This window comes from Rhinolophus sinicus, linkage group LG01 (assembly GCF_036562045.2).
Source record: "Rhinolophus sinicus isolate RSC01 linkage group LG01, ASM3656204v1, whole genome shotgun sequence".
NCBI lineage: Eukaryota > Metazoa > Chordata > Mammalia > Chiroptera > Rhinolophidae > Rhinolophus > Rhinolophus sinicus.
The window spans coordinates 178949762-178969896 of record NC_133751.1 but is presented as its reverse complement, the minus strand read 5'-3'; the positions used below and the strand labels follow the sequence as shown (position 1 = coordinate 178969896).

The window sequence follows — 20135 nt, the reverse complement described above, 5'->3', positions numbered from 1 at the left end:
GATATCATTTGTTTCAGTGTTGCATGCTGAAAAGACATGGATCTAGACCACGCATCATACACTGAAGAACACTTCACAACAAGTGCCAGGTATGCGGTGAACAGAGACATGGCAGAAAATTAACTTGTGATTTAGAAACAAAGAGAGGAGGTATTAAGTGCTACATTAAGGGGGGTTAAAGGGAATGCACGTCAATGAACTTATGTGGCATGTTAAAAGTGTGATGCTGAGTTCTGCCTATGTTCTACATACTCCCAAATGCCACCATTTTGGAAGAAATGAATCCTTTTCATTGTGAAACCTGAGGTTTTCTGGAAATTTTAAGAAAACCTCAAGAAAAACATGCTGTGTTTCATCTGAACCAGCAGTACATCCAAGGCGCAAGGGCCACTCAACAATAAGACCTACCTGACTAACAGAAAATATCATTTTGACAGTTAGTCCAAAGTTACTCACTCGTAAACCTGATGTTTTAGCACATCACAATCTGGAGAGCCCTTTTAAATAATTATTTTATTTGCTCTTCACCACAATTTAGTAAGGCAGGTGTTACCATTCCCACTTCAGAGATGAGAAAGCTTAGGCTCCCAGAGGTTACAGGACGCACTGAGATAGCTTGGTCAGTGGTTAAGAACGTGGGCCCTGAAGCAGACCCCCCAGGTTCAAGTCCAGGCCCTGCCCACTGTTAATTCTGTAACCTTGAGCAAGTTACTTAACTATCACTATGCCTTAGTGTCTACATTATAAAACATGGACAAATGGCAATACTACCCACCTCACAGGGCGGTTGTGAGGATGAATTGAGTTCACACATTAAAGCAGTTATAGAATTAGGAAGCTAGTCAGCCAGTGCCTGGCACACAGTAAACACTTAAGAAATGTTTGCAAAGCTCAATTCCCACAGTTAAGTGCTTTCAGGTCACAGGAGGTATCCTTATCTTTAACAATTACATTGCTTCATTTTTTTTTATCAGCAGAGAAATTAGCTATTTCTCACAAAAGGAAAATACATGCTAAAAGGAAACTTTGGACTGGATAGAATGAGTCAAAAAGGAAGAATAGGGCAAAAGTTCAAGTGTGGCTTCTTAAAAGAACTCCATTTATTCTTGCTTCCAGAAAAATACTGCACATGATTTAAGTATTTTCAGTCATTTTAGAGCACAATGAAAGGTCAAGCTAAATGCAAGTAATATTTGTGTAGCCCATGGTGACTGTTGGGGAGTCTGTTTCCCAGGGCCTGGTCCTTTATGTGGACAATGAAGCAGGTCTCTGGACCAGCACTGAGGAGAAAGGGCCGTGCAGCCCCCACCCCGCCCCCAGGCCTCCAGCCTCCTCCTACACCCCTTCCGTGAGAGCTTTCTGTGAAGAGTGGAGAACAAAGATGCAGCTCGCAACTCAGGAGTGCTACAGAAAAGAGCAATTTCACCCAGGAGAGAAGGCAGTGGGAATCAGCAGAGGAATATGACCAGGACACCTTTTTTAATTTTTGTTTTGTTTTAGTGGCTTTGGGAGCACAAAAAGAGGATGAAAAGCAGAGAATGTGGTGTTGACAGGGCAGCGAGGAACAGGGTGACCAACCAAGACATGAGAGGCTGACAGAAAAAAAAAAAACACAGGTGGCTGAATAACCATGAAAAAAAGGGGCCAGTCTGCAGAAGATACCAAAGCAGCAAAGAGTGTGTCAAGCAGAGAGTCAAGGGAATGTCATGTCAGAGAAGGTGTGGAAAAGCAGGTATGTGAGAGGACCATAACAGAGGCCACATAAAGCAAGAAAAAAGTGATTTCTCAGTCCTTTTCTAGTGTATGTGGAGGATGGGGCGCTGGCCAGTGGGGCTCCTAGCCATCATCTATACATTACACGTGTGAGGTCGGCTGCGGCTCTTTCTTAGAAATTAAACTTCCTTCTAAAGCATCCCATGAAGGGTGCTTCCCGTGGCACAGGTGTGGACTGGAGACTTCACAAGTCAAGTGCAGTGTGAGAAACTCAAATAAGGGACTCAGGGAGTCTCCAACAAGAGTTCCATGTGAAAAAGGAAATCTCATTTGAAACAGGAACATATTCGGGATTAAAACACCAAGTTACCAACTGTCACTCAGCCCAAAAGTTCTGCATGTTACAAGTATAAAAATAACAATAACATGATTACATTTGTATGGCACTCTAAAGTTTATAAAGAATTTTTATAAAAGTGATCTTGTCCCACATGAATATTTTTCATGCCTCAAGAAGACACGTTCTTCATACTATCATAAGCATCCCTAAGAATTGATTTTCTTACTGCAAACATTTTTAAAAATCTATAAATACTACTCATAGAATTTTATCTATAAGTACTATATGTAAATGCCACATGGTGGCCTTTAGGTTCTGAATCTATTCTAATATATCTACTATTGTACTTTTTCAAAATAACTAATTAAATATAATTTAAATTAACTGAACTAGGTGTAAACATTGCAATACTCTGTATAAGCCATTAAGCATCTTTCATCAAGAAGTTTCTATATTTCTAAACTCTCAGACATTCTAAGGGGGTACTGTAGCTGAATAATTATTTTAAAAAGAATGTATTAAAGGATATCCCTTAAGGGTCTTTAAAAACAGCTCTTAATAGCATAAACAGGAAGCATGTTATAAGGGTATGAAGAACAGTGAACTAAAAATGATTGTGGCCTATTTCCATAAAGAAGCATGGAAAAAAAACAAGTTAAAATTACTTCCAGCTTGCTGAGTTCAAATGAACTCTTATGTCATTAGGCAAGTGTCTTATTTACTCTTTGCCCTATATACAATAATATCATGTGTTGCTGAGAGTTACGAGTGCACATTAGCATTTTTTAATTTAGGAAAAAGAGGAAATTGTAAAACCCTAAGGAACAGTTTTCCAGTTGACATAGTTCAGCATGCCTGGAGGGTGATGTGTACTTTGTACCCAAATCTTTATTAAATGTTCTGTCCTTGAGATACAAAGATAACACTTCTTTTTTTCTTTCAGCTTTGACTGTACATTTGTGCGGATCTACCCTTTTTTGGTCATCCGGTTTCCTATGTGACTGACAGCATACATTTGGGACACAGCTGCCTGGCTTTGGGAGAGAAGTTGCAGCTTGGAGAAGGAAAGTGAAGCAGAGAGCTCACCCTTGGCCTTGGCACTAGGCACCAACCAACTGATGTGTTAAAAGCAAAATTCTATAGAAGGAGCAACTGATACTGTCAGTGCAGTAAGAACTCTGCAAAACTATTTGCATTAAGAAAAGCTGTGATACGCTAAATACTTTCACTGCATACACTAACTTCTGGAGTACATTAAGCCTTCTAGAAGGTTGTAGCAATTCTTTCTACACCACTGAGTCTTCACATAGTTCTAGGTTTTGGTTTCTCCAGTCCCGTAGTCCCCATGCCAGCACTCACTCTGCGTAGGTCTTCTGTAGCCCTCACCACTAGCTATACTTATGGTATTTATTCACTCAGTTATTTGTTTCTTCAGTGTCTGGCCCCTGCACTAGAATATTTGCTCTCTGTATCGGGACATCCCCATCTACTGAAGTTGAGTACTGATTCCTTGATCAGAGTTAATCTGGCCCAGAGTATATCTGGCCCAATATATATTATTCACCAATACAGAGGTCACAGAAAGACCTGCCTGAATACATTCCTTTATTTAACAGATACTCATTGAACATTTCTTCTGTACCACGCAATGGGCACAGCACTGGGGTGGGGGCGGGTAATACTGGTGAACAGAACTTACAATCAGAAAGTCGATGGTCTATTATGGTGCTAGCTGAATATATCATGTACCATCTTGCTGAATCTTTGAACAGGCCAAAGAGAAAGAAGAATAAGACATCAATCAGGGTTACGAGACCAAAGCTACCAAGGTGCTTTTGCTATTGACTAGGTCTGGCCCAAAGTTCAAGGGTTAAAGCCTGAGAACATTTTGCCCCTTTAATTTCCCATGTAAGGAACTTCCAAATACCAAAGCTTAGAGGACCCAGAATGCAAAATCCTTTCCATTACTTTATTGAAAAATTACGTATGCTGTGATTTATTGCTAATGCTGGTCTTTCAAAGCATTAGTCAGGACATCTGCAAACCTTTGGACAACAGCTGCCAATGCAAGTTTAACATTTCATGGGTCAGCACTTAAAATCCAACGAATAATAAATCATCCTTGTAACTAGGGCGAGGCACTGGGTTGGTAATGTATTGAGAGTTTGTTAAAAAGTATGATCTATAGATTACGTTATAACTCAGCACATTGGAAAATGGAAGCTAAGTAAAATAATGATTGCTATTTACCATGTCTCTTTCTTCAGTGGTACGTTCTCTCTAAGAAAGAAAATTTCCTTTTACAGAAAGAAAATTTCAGTGTGTATTAACAATATAAAATTTGGTGATTTCAGATGTATACATGCTTGAAAAACAGAATTTCAGCACTCTTTATAGCTTTATAGTGAATAATCCATAGGGGGTAATATTCTATTTAGGACTTGTCAGAGCAACATTTGGAAGCGATGTTTTTAACTTGTTTTGGAAGATATTCATTGATTTTTCCAGCATATAAACATTTTTATCATTTTAATTCTTGAAATATTACAAGTAATTGCTTGAGCCCTGGTAGAACAAATGCTACATATCAAATATCCATGTGGTGTGAGGAATGACTGTATACATCTGTTTAGGAATGGCTGTGACATATTCCAATGTACTTTAATAGACTCACAAGAGAAAAAAATAAGGTCCTTTAATAGTGGACGACTTGCCTCTGCTATGCAGACTCTATGTACCTCTCTTACCATCTTTCCACCTTGGCATACATTTTCAGGGCAAGTCAGGCTGTCAGTACAGAAACTATCAGCATTAGGATTGCCAAAACTGACTTAATGCCTTTTTTTTAACAAGAGGTAAAGCAGCAGCTAAAGGGAGAAGGGGAGCTGAACCTTAGAGGAACAGCCTAAGCAGAAGGAAACCCTTTGGGACCTAGAGAGAACATTCAGCATCCAATGAAACTGATTTCAAGTCCAGTGTCCAGCTAAAGGAGAACATGAGAGGAAACCCAGGGTCAGTGAGGTGTGTTGATATTTATTGAAAGAAACACTCATATAGACTTTCGAATTTATTTTCTTTCTTTTGATGAACATTCCTTAAAAGAAGCTGAGTCATTAGCAACTATTGAAACATTAATACCAGTTGTAAGAAGACTATAGGGATCCCTGATTTTCAGAGATGGCCCAGATATGCAGGGCTACAGCTCCCAGGAATCTTGTCTGCACTATGACCGTATCCTCCCACTCCAGGTTGCCTGGTCAAAAGGTGGTCGATCAACCCAAGTTGGATGAATTGGATTCTCTCTTCTAGGGACCTCAAACTTGGTGCTGTGAAACCCAGAGGGTGGAAGTCACGCTAACAACAGTCCCTTAGAGAAGAGGGCCACACGATGCCACGCTGTGATTGCCAGCGCGCCCCTGATTGCGGTCCTTCGTTCAGCTCTATGAGATACCACAGGACCCTTCCCATAAAACATTTTTTCAACAAATCTTTTTTGGTTTAAGCTTGCTGATCAAAGAAACTTGTAGGTTAAGGAACATTAGCACTCTAAAAGAAAAGTTACATTTTGTTAAAGAAGAAGTATAAGGGACATGATTATAATTCCTTAAGTTTGCAGGAAATTCTACGTTTTACAGATACTCTCCGTTACATGTTCCATGGGTTACAAATGTGACCCATGGCAGGGCTGGGGAAGTATTGCTATTATCATCCTTATGACAGAGAAAAGGCAATGGCAGCTCAGAGAGGATCCGCCTATGTCCTGCAGCCTGGCTCTGCTGGCATGTGGCATACACAGGCTTAGAACCCAGGTCTACCGACGGCTGGTCAAGCGCCCTTCCCACGACAAGCCATGATGCATGTGCCATCTAATACTTTCTATTACTTCCACCTTGGCAAATCCTACCTGATGGTATTCAACCATATTTTTAACATACAAAATCCTAAGTTAAAAGGGAATCTTACAGAGAATATAAATAAAACAGAAGAACAGAGCTATTCTGAGTGTGTGTATCTTTTTGTTCTCTCTTATTCCCCAATTCCAATTTGGTGGCTGGGAAAAGTTTTAAAAAAATCAAATGTATAGTTATTGCCTTAGTGTTGATATTTGCCAATACAAAGAAAGTAAGACTGAGGTGCTTCCTTTTGATATGAATAACAAGTTTACCATCTTCTACACATTATAACTAACAGCAGGGAGTAGCCTTTGAACTACATGGCGGGAGAGTCCAAGCTGTTTTCATCTTACATGTATTGAGCATGTTTCCTCAAATATGTCTGGTTGCTTATAATTCTTATACATATATTATTATATTAACATGTTCTGTATTTTATAAAACATGAACAAAATAGAAAAGAAGAATAACAGAAATGATGCACAGTTTTGCTAGTCATGATAACCTCAAGGCAAATAAATACACACAGGACGAGGTTCATGATTAACCACAGTGGATATAAATCCATATATCTTCCAGATAATGTAGAATTTGGTGCCAGCTTCTTACCAGATCTGATTTAATGGTCACTATTTATTACCTCATAATGTGGTTGACAAAGAGTTTACCCTAAACTTTGCCATTTTCTTATCGATCACAATATTAAAATTATCTTCAATGTATGGGCATTCTCTGTAGAATCTTGTTAAGTATCTGTTAGTTGGCGAGGGTTGCTCAAATTAAAATGTAGAATTTGTAAATCCAGTTAACCAGACATAATATATTTCACAAAATAATCAAAGCAGATGAATCAGCAGGGAAGTCACTGTGAAGGGGAGGCCTCACCTCTCGCCCTCCAGGGGATACCCGACCCCTGACATGTGGCCCCAGGGACTCTGCCGGTGTTAATACAGTTGCCATCAGTTATCCCAATGTTTCATGATAATAAAATGAATGTAAATGCAAGTTCTAATCAATTTCTTCCTCCCCCCCAAGTCTGTGCACCCCAAGGAGCTCTTCTCAAGAGCTTATCCCATTTTGGAAGCCACTTTGCCATGCAGCAAGGAAGTGGTTTACTTCTAGAGCCACTTACAATCACAGGAATCTCTAGGCCTAAAGCTACGCATGACTAAAACAAATCAACCCAGACCAAAAAGACAGTGATTGCATTTAAAAAAAAGTCTTTTAAAATTATGACCTATAAGTCACAACCAGAAAAGCACAGAAAACATTAATGGATAATGTAATGTACTATACATTACCCATGTAACTACCAGCCCAGTCAAAAAGGAGAACATTCATTGCCAGCACCTCCAGAAGCTCTCTAGGTCCTTTCTCTTCCCCAGCACACCCTCCCTTAAGAGGTAAACACTACCCTAATTCTTTCAGTCATAAATTATTTGCTTTTCTTTATAGTTTTAGCCACTTATGTACACGGTGTGATCAACAAATATGGTGAATTAGTTTAAATTTTTTAAAAATGTATTACAGTAAAAGACACATTGCGATTAATTCCCCTCAAAATACTCCCCTTCGCTTCAAACACACTTATCCCATCATTCTTGCCACTTTCAGTGTCTTTAGTTGCGCTGTTGTGGCTGCCTCGATGTCCTGAATCGATTCAAAACGTTTTCCTTTCATGGTCATTTTGACTTTGGGGAAGAGCCAGAAGTCCCATGGTGCCAGATCCGGTGAATAAGGTGGATGAGGACACATTGTAACATTTTTATTTGACAGAAACTGCCGAACCAGAAGCGATGTGTGACACAGAGCGTTGTCATGATGGAGGTTGAAGTAAAGACACTCACGAAAGAGGACTTCCAGAACTGCTTCAGAAAGTGGCAATGATGGGATAAGTGTGTTTGAAGCAAGGGAAAGTATTTTGAGGGGGATTAATGGCAATGTGTCTTTTACTGTAATACAATTTTTAAAATTTAAATATTTACTATATTATTCAATCACACCTAGTATATACGCCTAAGCAACAGAGTTTAGTTTTGAATGTTTTCACACTTTATATAAATAGAATAAGATTGCTATGTATTCTTTTGTATCTTCTTCCTTTCAACATTTTATATATAACATACACCTCTGTATTATTATATGTAGCTTTAGTTTATTCTTTTTTCATTGCTGTATAGTATTCCATCCAATGATTACACAACAATTTATTCAGCCATTCTACTACTCATAGATATTTTGGATGTTTCTAACTTGAGACAGATAAAAAAAATGCTAACAACATTTTACACCTGTCTCTGGATGTACGTGAGTATACATTTCTCTAAAATGCGCACACGCGCACACACATACACGGAGGGTAAGTGGAATTGCTGGGTCCTATCTAACTTAGTTAACACTAAAAAAATCTACGTGAAGGTAATTCTAGTCCATCTCTTGGCAATCAATTTTAATATTAACTAACTCTTATGTAGCCAATGAGCTCATTAAATTACTAGATTTATCTTTCCCTAGACTTTCACTCCTGGCACATTCATTAAATTTGAACTACGACATTAAATACATTTAACTCTGTTAAAAAATACTTTGAAAATTTCCAACGAATTTATCGAAGCCCATTGCCCCAATCTCCTCCCCCCACATATATTTTTTATATAATATAAGAACATTTTTCCTTTTAATGAGGGTCAATATTGTGTTTAATGAGTGAACAAAATGTTCATTCAATATTTAAAGCAATTTTGCAGCAAAAGGTGTCAAGTTAACACGCATATTTATCAATCATGGAAAGCCAAAAATGTCAATCCTGTAGGCAAACTGAGGAGTACAAATACAAATAATAAAGGTTAATTTAAAACTTCACGGTCTCCAATGTTTCATTATTGTCATAAGTGATGTGCAAAGGGACTACATAAACGGAACATACTTAGATGACAAAGTTGTGGCAGCAGTGAAACCCATTCAGCAGTCTCCCATTGTCTTATTGGTAATAAACTTAATAACTAACATGTATTATAGTGCTTTCTGCATCATTGTTCACGTATACAATGCTATTTTAATCCTCAGAACAACCCTGAGGTAGGTACTATTATTCTTCCCATTTTCAAAAGGAAACTGAGGCACAGAGAGGGAAAGTAACTTAATCAAGGTCCCTTGGCTGTAAGTAGTTGAGTTGGGAATCAGAACCAAGCTCCCTGGTGCCTCAGTTCAAATGCTACTCTACTGCTTTGCAGCCTGTTAGTTTTGTTGTCATTGTTATTTTGAAAACAAGAAGAGTTCTTTAAGACCAGAGCAAAATGTGTGAACCATAAGGGGAAATAATCTATGTACATTTGTTTTCATTTATGAAAAATTTGTGAAAATGATTGTAACCAAGCAGCTCTAATTCTGAGAGAACTAATTAAGAAATGAATTAAGGGATTCAATGGATACCCAAAGTAGTCATTAGGGCTCGAAGATCTGGAGTTTGGGTCTAAATCCAGCTTTGGCACTTGCATCCAAAATAAACATGACCAGATAAGTACCACAGCTCATGATTAAAATGGACTCATACAGCTTATGTGTCCACATGGGAGAGGCTTCTTCCTAATTGAATTCGGACACCTCTTCAGTTATGGTGAGTTTCATTTGCCATCTCCCTACCTTTTGTAACTTCTGGCATTAGCATTATGCTGAGGGAAAAATCATTTCAATCAGTGATGTCTGCAGAGTGAGCATAAAAAGATAAAAGAAAAGCCTTTGAACTGTAATTAGAAAATTCCTTAAGTGTGCTCATGTGACATATGTTTGAAACTATTACCAACTGGCAAGACAAGTTACGGAATGGATGTCCAATGTCACTGTTCTGGGATAAGCAGCCAGTAAAAGTCGTGTTCCAACATGCGATTAGAGTAATCTTTTACAGGCCAAAACATTCCTACTTCCACCTCTAATATGATTAGTGACAGACAGCTGGAGGCATCTCATTCTCCTGACGAAAATATGATCAGAATTGTTTTCAATTGGTACATCTTTCCATCAAGCTGTTTGTTGCCTTCCAGCAGAATAATCAGTTTCTGATTATTTGGTATGTTCCAAGAAAAACAGGAATTGATTGTGCCCTTGTGTGTCTGATGGCGAGAAGTCTGCCAGAATGTACATAGTAACTCTTCAGTTGCCTAACGGAAAGAAAAACTAAGCAATGTATAATTTTGTGTGTGTGTGGGGGGGGGGGGCGTGGACCAGTAATTTTTATAATTCTATTTGCACAAAAATAAAGTGTTTTCATGGTGATTCAGATTTCAGATACGCGGAAGTAAAATATTCTATTCCATTCACAGAAAACAACTAACTCCCACCAATGTTAATGATTTTTTTCAAAAACTTAGTCATTTTACTATGAATATCTCAGAATTATAGAAGAAGAATCAAGTTTCGATTAAACATTCATAGATATATTCAGGTGCGATAAGACCTCATTAACTTGGACGACCTCAATTTGGAATTTATAATCATTTGACAGGGTCTGAACCAGAGATGATCTTTTCACAATCCATGGCTTGCTAAGCAAATTAATTTAAACAAACTAGACTGCTTGGGGGAGAAATAAAAATACTTCAGGGAAAATATGATGAACCAAAAATAACAACATGCTTCCTGTCCAGAAAATACTTTTCATGAGCCCAGTCAAATGCCAATAACCAATAACAATAATCACCATTTAATCGAATGTCAATCTTATGTAGTTCACTCTGTATGCATGAGACAGAAACACCCCAACAACTTTGTAAGATGGGATATAATAATCCCCATCTTAGAGAGGAGGAAACTGAGGCTCAGAGAATGCAGGTGACATGCAAAGGCTGCACAATTACTGGCAGCAGAATGCAAAGCCAGGCTGTCTTGCTCAACTGCCTGTGTCCTTCCACTCCCACTCAACACTAAGTGAGCACTTAAGATTGTAAGTAAGACTTTTAGATTCACTGGAGCAAGTTCTTCAACAGCCGTAACAGCAGCAAAAATGGCAGTCACTGAGCGGAGGGACAGCCAGCCAGGGAGTCTGGCTCCAGAGCCCCCCACTTTTAACCATAACTCCTTTCTACAGCATAAGGACATCTGTAAAATACTTTTTTGGTGGGTACCTTGAAGTGTCTTGCATTCATGGAACTACTCTAAAAACTCGATAGTAATGTCGATGTAGGTGGAGAAGGGGGATAGAGGTGAGGCAGAAGTGCCGCAGGCCCACTGCCCCTCCGCCTCCCCAGCTACAATGACTTCAGTCTACACCCCTATACACAAGAACTCTGGTGTTGAGACCCAGAGAGGCTGACAATGTCTGGGAGTCAGCCGCAGGTGCAAGGGCAGCTGGCCATGTGCACGGAGGACGATATGGAGAAGGGAAGGACTATCTCTACTTACCTGGGAGTCCACAGAGATATTCCTGAAAATAGCCTGGGTTCTGGAGTGCTCTAGGAAAAAGGAAATTTGCGAGGTCAGATCTCACATTTAGTAGCCACACCACCCATTTCCATCACACCCACACCCAACCACAGGATCTGGAGTCAGACAGACATGACATTGGTCCTTACCCGTGACTTAATAGCTGTGTAGGTTGAGTGAGTAACCTCTCTGTGCCTCAATTTACTCAACTGTAAAATGAAAGATAATAGTACTTTCCTCCGAGTTGTTAAGAAGACAGGATAATATATAATTTGTGCTGAATTTAGCACACAATAATGATATTTTAATAACAGCATAGTTAGCATTTGTTGCTTGCTTAGAAAGTGCCTAATGTTATTCTAGGGCTTCAAATAGGCTAATGCTTCAATGTTCGGAGGTGGGCACTATTACCACTGGCATTTTGTAGATGCAGAAAATGAGACCAAAGGGTTGAATCACCTGTCTCATAAAAGTATACAGGGCAAGGGGTAGAGCAAGGCTTCTCTACCTGTGACACCAGAGCCTGGACTTGAAACCACCATGCTATCCTGCCTAATTTACTACAGATAAGTGTAACCATTGTTATTACTGTTGTTCTAATATTTCCTTCTTCAAGAGCTAGCCTATTCTATATAACCATACAACCCCAGGGAACTCACCATTTTGCAGGCACGGGGACTGTTGCCAGGGTCATAAGTAAACCAACCACCCACTCACTAAGTCAACAATGGTTTCAGGTGTTCCCTGAGAATTCCTGTGTGTCTGACACTCTGTTAAGCACGGTTTGGGGCTTCAACTGCTCTGGTCACTGATCCTGCAGAGTCAGACCAACCTCTATGAAACAAATGGGGGACAATGACAAGGAGGGGGCGCTGGGAAGGATGGGGCAGGACCTCAGGACACTGGATGCTGTGCCTGGCTCCGGCACCAGCTCTCTGGGTGACCTTCTTCAAGTCAACTGACCTCTCTGGATTTCATCTTCAAATGAGAGGACTGATCTAGAGGCTCTTAAGCCCTGAGAGTCTAATCTACAATTCTATTCTGACACCATTTCAATCAGACTGACTTTCCCTCCCAACCGTCCATTTTTGAGAGAATATATTATAACCCTTCGTTTACCTAACAAACTGAACACAAAGCCAGATGCTGTTAATAGTGCCCGGGATATCAACAGAAGACTCGGCCTGCACTTTGTAATTAGCTCTGTGAGCATGATGACGTCTTATCATAGGAAATCTTGACCATCAGGGGACCAGGAAAGAGTGCAGCCCTGAGGATAACTGTGAAGGCCCTGCCTGTCCAAGCTGAAACCTAGTAGTGGTCTCGAAGAATTCTGCACCCATCCAAAATCCAGGGCTCTGGTGTCCCAGGTGCCCAGCGGTCTGGGGGAGAAGGTGCCATGCTAAGATGACGGGACAGAAAATAAGGTCTGTGAAAAACATGGTAGAAACCAGACAACCAGTAAGGTGCTTGGGTTGGGGGTTAGGTTTGCTTTCTACGAGGAACAGTGTTTTATGCAATAATCCAGAGATGAGAACTCAGCTGGCCCATCGCTAGTTGACTTTCTGGACTTTAATAAAGTATACCATTGGCCGTTTTGATAGCAATCTTTTCTTTTATGTATGTGTGTGTGTGAGTGCCCACGTGCTTGCATCTTTGAGAAACACGTACTTCGACACAAGATGCTACTAACTTTATTTAAAGATCAGTTCATCGCATTTAGATATATTTGTTTTCACAGAAACTCCTTAGAGGGGAATAATTCAGTGAGTATAATGCTTCCATTAAAAAGAAATTGATTTTAAAATATGCTTTTCAAACTTTTGACAAAAATAGTCTTCTGATTTTCTTTATGAACTGCAAAAGGCAAATATTGTTGTGTTGACAATGACATAAATAACATGAGTTGTCAGATGAGATATTAAACATGTGTAGACTTAAATTTAATAAAGACTTTTAAACATACCCCAAAATGTCCATCAATGTTTGACATGGGAGAAAAGAGTATTTTGATAATTCTATCTCCTACTGCAATAGAAGTCGGCACAAGTCGCTACTGTTCTTAGAGAGAGGGGAATGATGGGATCCCTTACAGGATGGTTAAATATTTGCAGCATGTAATTTTAGAAGGCATGAAATGGTATATCCCTATTTTGACAGGTATTTAGGTAATGGATATACTGTCTTTGCTATATCTCTATCGAAGTACCCTGTGCATGGGAGCATACAGAGAATTTGGTGACTAAACTAGCTCTGAAAGGGATTCCAAAAATGTTTTAAGCTATGGCCACATTATCGGAGTACATACACAAACTCCAAAGATGACAATTCTGAGGAACAATACTCTCTTGGATATATAAATTATAGCTTTCTTAAACTGGGACAGAAAAAAAATTAAAATTTTAGTAGTGATTATCTCTGGGGTGAACAATTATGGGTGACCTTTTTCTTCTTTATAATTTTCTCTGCTTTCCAAACTTCCTATAATGAGCATGTGTTAGTTTAACAATTTGAAAAAAGATGTTTTTTTCAATCTCATGCTATGTTACGGAAAATCGCCTGGCGTAAAAAGTGGCTTTGGAGTCAGACCAACTTGTGTTCAAATCCTAGCTTGTACCCTTTCTAGCTTGGTGCCCTCACATACGTTACTCAGCAGCCCAAGGTGCACATACAATGGAAATAATTACGCAGGACTCGAAGCATCACTTTGCCTGTTAGAGGTGAGATACTGTCGCACAGAGTAGAGGCCCAATAAATGACCATCACTCTTCTATTTATCATACACAGGGAAGAGAAGTTAGGCTTTTCTGGTAACAATAAATAAATTTGTTGGTGTTTATAAATTGATGTTTCAGGCTATTTGTTTATAGAAGCACTGAGTTTTTGAAACGTAATGTTCAGAAATCTTCTAACAGTTAAAAGTTCAGAAAATAAGTAAGTAGGAATAGGCGTCACCCCCCCCTCTCTTTCCATCACTATTATTTGATTCTTACAGTCTGAGGTGCTTGGGTTCACTTGTACCTCTTACTATGTTCAGACATCCTCTGGCTGGGACGAGAGTTGGGAGAAAAGGGTTCAAGCAGACTCACTGGAGCACAGCTACTGCAACTGAGATCTTTTCCATATTGTCATTCCTTATAGTTCAAGTGAGCAAAATAAATTACGGGATTGCTTAAATGAGTAGTGAGGGACGAGACTATAGATTCTCTGGCTTTTCTTTTCTTTCTTTCTTTTTTATGGTAGCTATGCTGATATTTTCATCCTATTCATCTGAAGGTACTTCACTCAGGTCTGTGATAAAAGTATACATACTCAACAAAATATGGCTGTTGGGGATATGTTGCCCTTGGATATATGTTGCTGTATACCTGACTACAGCAAGAAAAATTGATTTAACTGGCTTTAATATCAACTCTGGTATTTGTTGACACGTGGAAATGAAAAATACCAAAACCATGAAAAGCTTGATATATAGGTCAAATCCCATTTTAGCTCACTCCAAGGGACTGTCCAGTCTTGTGTATTGGAATTGTGTTCTAATGCTGCTGCCCTTATCACAGACTGGAATTTTTTCATTATAATGGGATTTGCTATACAAATGAGTATCAGTATAGATTTTTATGTAGTACAATTTATTGTAAAAGTAATAACAACAAAAAAAATATCATTATGTACTTAACGTCTCCCTTCTCCCAATTCTGGAGGCATATCTTGCTTTGAAACGTAGTACCACTGCAAATGAGGAAAATCAGAATAGTTTCCAGTGTAGAAAAAATAGAATTTAGAAAAAGATTCAAAATAAGTGTAGCAAGCAGGTTTAGCCACTCCCTGCTAGTATGCTCACGGAGTCTGAGGACCATGGGCCTTCCATTGGGTCCCTACTGCTAAGTGGTCATGGAGCCTTGTCTAAAATGTCCAGTACCCTGCTCACATACTCCCAATTCTGGGAAACACCACAGAGCCGTTTCAATCATGAATTGCTTGAAACACCTTCGTAAGGGTCCTACAGAATAGCCCAAGCTAAGGTGGCCAATGAACAAATTCTGTCCCTCCAAAGGACTGAAAGTAACTGCTTGGGACACAGTAAAAGGCAAAGAGGTTAGCCCATAGCAGCCCGGGGAAAGGGAGTAAGTGCAGACTCAGGGTAGGGAGTTACTGTCCTGCAGCTGGCCTCAGAAGTAGTTTCTTAGCCCTTATGGACATACCCAGGTCTGGGAGAAAAACCAAGAGAGACTTCTGAAAAGCTTGCATGGACTCTACCTAGTGTCAAAAATTCCTAACTTCTTGTTCTCTTTCCTTCTTCCCTCCAGCAACATGATTATCTTAATAATCAAAGAGTCTCCTTTAATTTTTTATAACACAATCTTGTTGGAATATGTTTTTCTACCTGATAGTCTTTTTGAGTCTTTCTTATTGAAAGCGACAATAATGTATGAAATATACAAGTTTTGCTTCTATCTTGAAACACCATAAATGCCTATTTTCATAAGTGTCTTGATTGTATTCAAAGGAACCACCTATTGACACCAAGGACCTCCTTCCCTCATCAGAGGAATAGCCAGGGGAGTGAGCTTTGCGAGGCTTCAAGCTGGGCACCAGGGGTTTCCAGGACAGAGCAAGGGCCTGGCCCATTACTAGTGGATAAAGCAAAGAGTTAGGAGGGTCTGGTGAGGTTAGCCCTAGGAGTGGTGCATTTTTACATATATTTTATAAATATTCCCATTATTCATTTGAAAATATCTCAAATGGTAATCGGCTTCTCCTCAAGAGGGATGACCTGTCACCATCAATGAAAACTGGGAAACTAAAGAGAGAAACACTTTTGAGTTAACCGAGTGGTTTGCGCAATACATTTAATCCTCCACATGACCTCTGACTATGCAGTAATCATTATCTCCATGTGAGAGCTGAGGGAGCCGAGGCTCAGATAGCAAAGCACTTTGCCCAGCATTACACTAAGTGATGGAGCCACATCTTGAATCCAATCTGCAGGTTCATATCCAATTCTGTGTTCACAGTGCGAAGTACTCACGAGTTGTGTAGGGCCCAGATTTAACTTGGTGGGCCCTTTCCACCTGCAACACCACCGTGGGGGATACACCCTCAACAGGCCAAGTTAGTGGTCATGTTCTGTCAAGACCCAAAACCTTTTTTAGTCAGTGGATTAGGAATGACACTGTCTCTCTCTTGCAAGAACTAAAATGACTGAAGAAAAGTAGAACAATTCAAAGACAAGAATGTGTAAGCTCAAAGGCTACAAAAATTCAAGAACTCAAAAACCAAAGATAGCTTTCTTGACTAGACAATAGTTGTTGAGAAACTGTACAACAGAGTACCTCTTGGATATGAAGTACTACATACCAGGTGGTTGTTGTTTTTTAATTTTTACTAAGAACTAAAACCCACAAAATGACAAACCAGGATTACCCTATTAAAAGACAACTACAATGGTTCCTTTGTTCTGAGAAACTGTGTTAGGGAGTGACTGGCAATACTTATACCTTCATCTTCACATTAATTATACATTTTTCCTACAAAATTGACTGCCACACTACATGCTGTAAGTCAGATTTGAGAGCTGCCAAGATAAATGTTCTGAATGGCTGATTTTTTAAAGACAACCTGTCAGTTCACCAAGTAATTCTTTAGGGGTTTCTCCCAGTACACTTTATGTCTCCCCTTCCCCTATACTTAGACCTATAGCAATTATTACAGCTCTTTCCTGATGTATCATCTTACAGCTAAGACTAAAGATTTTTCTTTTCAACCGCTAACATACAAGTAATGAAACTTATCATTTCTTTTGATAGCATCAATTTACTTTGGCTGTTATTATTGTTTAATTCCCATACTGATTTATAAGAAATTCTCTGATTCTTAGGGAGATAAGTAATTCTGGCCTAGTCCATACAACTAAAACAAAGATGACTTTTGTATTACTGACTAAATAAATATTTTCTTCCCTGAGGTTTGCTTTCATTATGTTTTATTTCCTTTAGTTAACACCTTATTTTAATGAGGCTTGATTCCAAAACATATAAGAACATACGCACACAAAAGGTATTATACTGAGTAAGCCAAGCCGAGAGTTCCAGCCAAGTGTCCTATCTCTTACATGGCACCAAGTGACATTTTGTAAAAAGCACAATGGTAACTATTCATTCCGCCAGCTTAAAAAGATAGGCATGAATTGCATGCCAGAATGGAAAAGCTTAAGCTTTGAAATCAGACAGCTGGCTTCAAATACCATCTCTACCACCACTATCTCTGTGACCTTGGGCAAACTACTTAGAGCTTTTTCATCTGAAAAATGGGGGTAACAGACTTACCTCATCAAGGCTGTGGAAGAGTTAAATAAGAATTCTGCTGTAAAAAACCTAGCATATTACCTGGCACATTAGTAGACAGTAAAGAATCGTTAGTATTTTTTCTGCCTCTTTATAAAATACCATTAGTAATTCATTTTGAATCTGTTGTCTATGCACAAAAATAATATAAAAGACATTAACTGTGGTGCTCTTCGTGATAGCAAAGAATTGGAAATAGTGTAAGCGTAGGGAAATGATTACATTAAGTACATTCATATATTGAAATTTATGCAGTCATTCCAAATATTTTTCAAATAATATTTTATGACAAGGGAAATTCCTACCCTAGAATTTAAGAGAGGAAAACAGACAAGAAAACCTATATAATAATAACAGCTCACATTTACTGAGTATTTACTATGAGCCACGTACCATGCTATATACTTTAGATGCATTATCTTATTAATTCTTGCAAGATGCATACTATCACTATCCCCATTTTGTAGAAGTAGAAAGTGAAGTTTTGATAATTTAAGTGATTTACAGTCACTACATAAGTAGCATAGCCTGGACTAGAATCTCAAAGTGTAGGATTACAAAGCACTTTTAAATACTATGTGACACTTACTCTTTAGTATAGACTTCCTATGTCCACCTTGAGGCTTGTTTAAATACACACACACACACACACACACACACACACACACACACGTATGATGCTCACATGCATACTTACAACCACACATACATGCATATCCGGAAGGAAAACACACCAGATGCTGTGAATGATAATCTTTGGGTGGTGAAATTTTAGCTGACTTTTAATTATTTTTTCAGTATCTTTTCCAAATTCAATGAGTATGCATTATTTTTACATTAGAAAACAAATTTTTTCAAAACAGAACATGTGTGTACTTTGTAAAATACAAAGTATTACACAAATACCAGTATTTTTATGAAGTGATTGATACTTTATTCCTTGACTTATAGATTTGGGCTCCTCAGTGCTACTATTCTTTTAAGTTATATTTTCCCATTGAGTCTAAGGTAAAAAATATGTAAAAAATTATTTTGTACATTAATATAACAAAATATAGTACAGAAAGTACCATATGTATTTGACAGACATTCAATATTAATGTAAAAAGTCAAGAGTTTGTGTGAAGGATATTAAAAAAAAACTCTTTTCAAATAGTACAGAATTTTCCACTCAGAGAAAACACACATCTGTGAGTGACATGATGTCATCAGCTCATTTGCTGTCATGGTCATGTTAGTGATACTGTCACGGAGCTATTTACATAGACGCCAGCACACTGTTTGGACATGCCTCAGCCTGATTACTGTCTATCCCAGGAGGTGCGAATATAATGATGTGTTGGAGTGACACCTAAGGAGCGATTTCCTGTCATACCACCAATTCATTTTCAGAGCAATGATTCCACAAAGAAAACGGAATGATGTACAAAAAAGCAATTCCTTTGAACCAAACAAGTTCATATGAATGAAAATTATAGGTGAGGTATGAATTTATTTTACAAAATTGTTTTTAAAAATAAATTTAAAATAAGGTTATTTAGATATGCTTTTCAGTAAATTTTTCAAAAGAAAAATTAATGCAATCTAACAGTTACTCCAAATTAATCTCTTTTCACTTCATAATAGAGGTTCTAGGATTGGCAATAAGTGGATCAACAATTATAGTGTCACTAAGACATGTATTTGACTAAATCTTTGCTGACTGTATCCTCTTAGACAACCTGGGGTCAAAAAAGTAAATACCGGGGGTGCCAAAAAAATGTATACACATCTTAAGAGATGTCATCTATGCTCAAGCAGTAGTTCGCCATAATCAGAAGTGTTTAGATGCTAATGGTAACCACTTTGAGCACCTCTTGTAATTGCGGAAGTCAAACATGACTTGTATTCATCTTTTGTTATTGGTATATATTGAGTATTACAATTAATAAAGTTTTTTCCTTTCTTAAAATGTGTATACATTTTTTTAGCACCCTTTGTATTAGTAAAAGATTACCAAACTAGTTTTGTTTAAAAAATCTAACAAAATTCCAAGAAGTCTCTTCTAGAAAGTCACAGAGCTCTATCTTTGGCCTGTCTCAGTCAATATTATATCAATGACAAAGTAAGTACCATTCTCAAATCTGTAATTGATAAATAAGTGAAAAGAAGTACCGCTAATACCTTGAATTTTAAAAAATACATTGAATTTTTTAAAGTTAGAATTTAAAAATGTCTTGATAGAGAGGAAAAATGATTTGACAAAAAGAAACAACATGTAACAAAGATACGTGTGAAGTTCTCTACATAGGTTCACACAACTAAACAAGGGTAGAATAACGGGAGCTTGGCTTTGTAGCAATTGTTAAGATGTGGAAGTTTTATTTGACTTTGGATATAAACTCACAATATGCTGTCACTGATTTAAAATGGAGGCTAACCCAA

General features: G+C 38.3%; 1 protein-coding gene across 5 annotated transcripts in view; it reads right to left on the bottom strand.

Annotated features, from left to right (window-relative positions):
• SPATS2L (spermatogenesis associated serine rich 2 like) overlaps positions 1–20135 on the bottom strand; it is a 162562-nt gene that overhangs the window by 129287 nt on the left and 13140 nt on the right. For 3 of the 5 annotated variants that reach the window (XM_019746487.2, XM_074339757.1, XM_074339761.1), the window contains exon 2: positions 11344–11393. The exons of the other annotated variants lie outside the window; for them this stretch is intronic. The gene's annotated coding sequence lies outside the window, so the exon portion shown is untranslated. The remainder of the gene's footprint in view (positions 1–11343; positions 11394–20135) is intronic. 5 annotated transcript variants of the gene reach the window in all.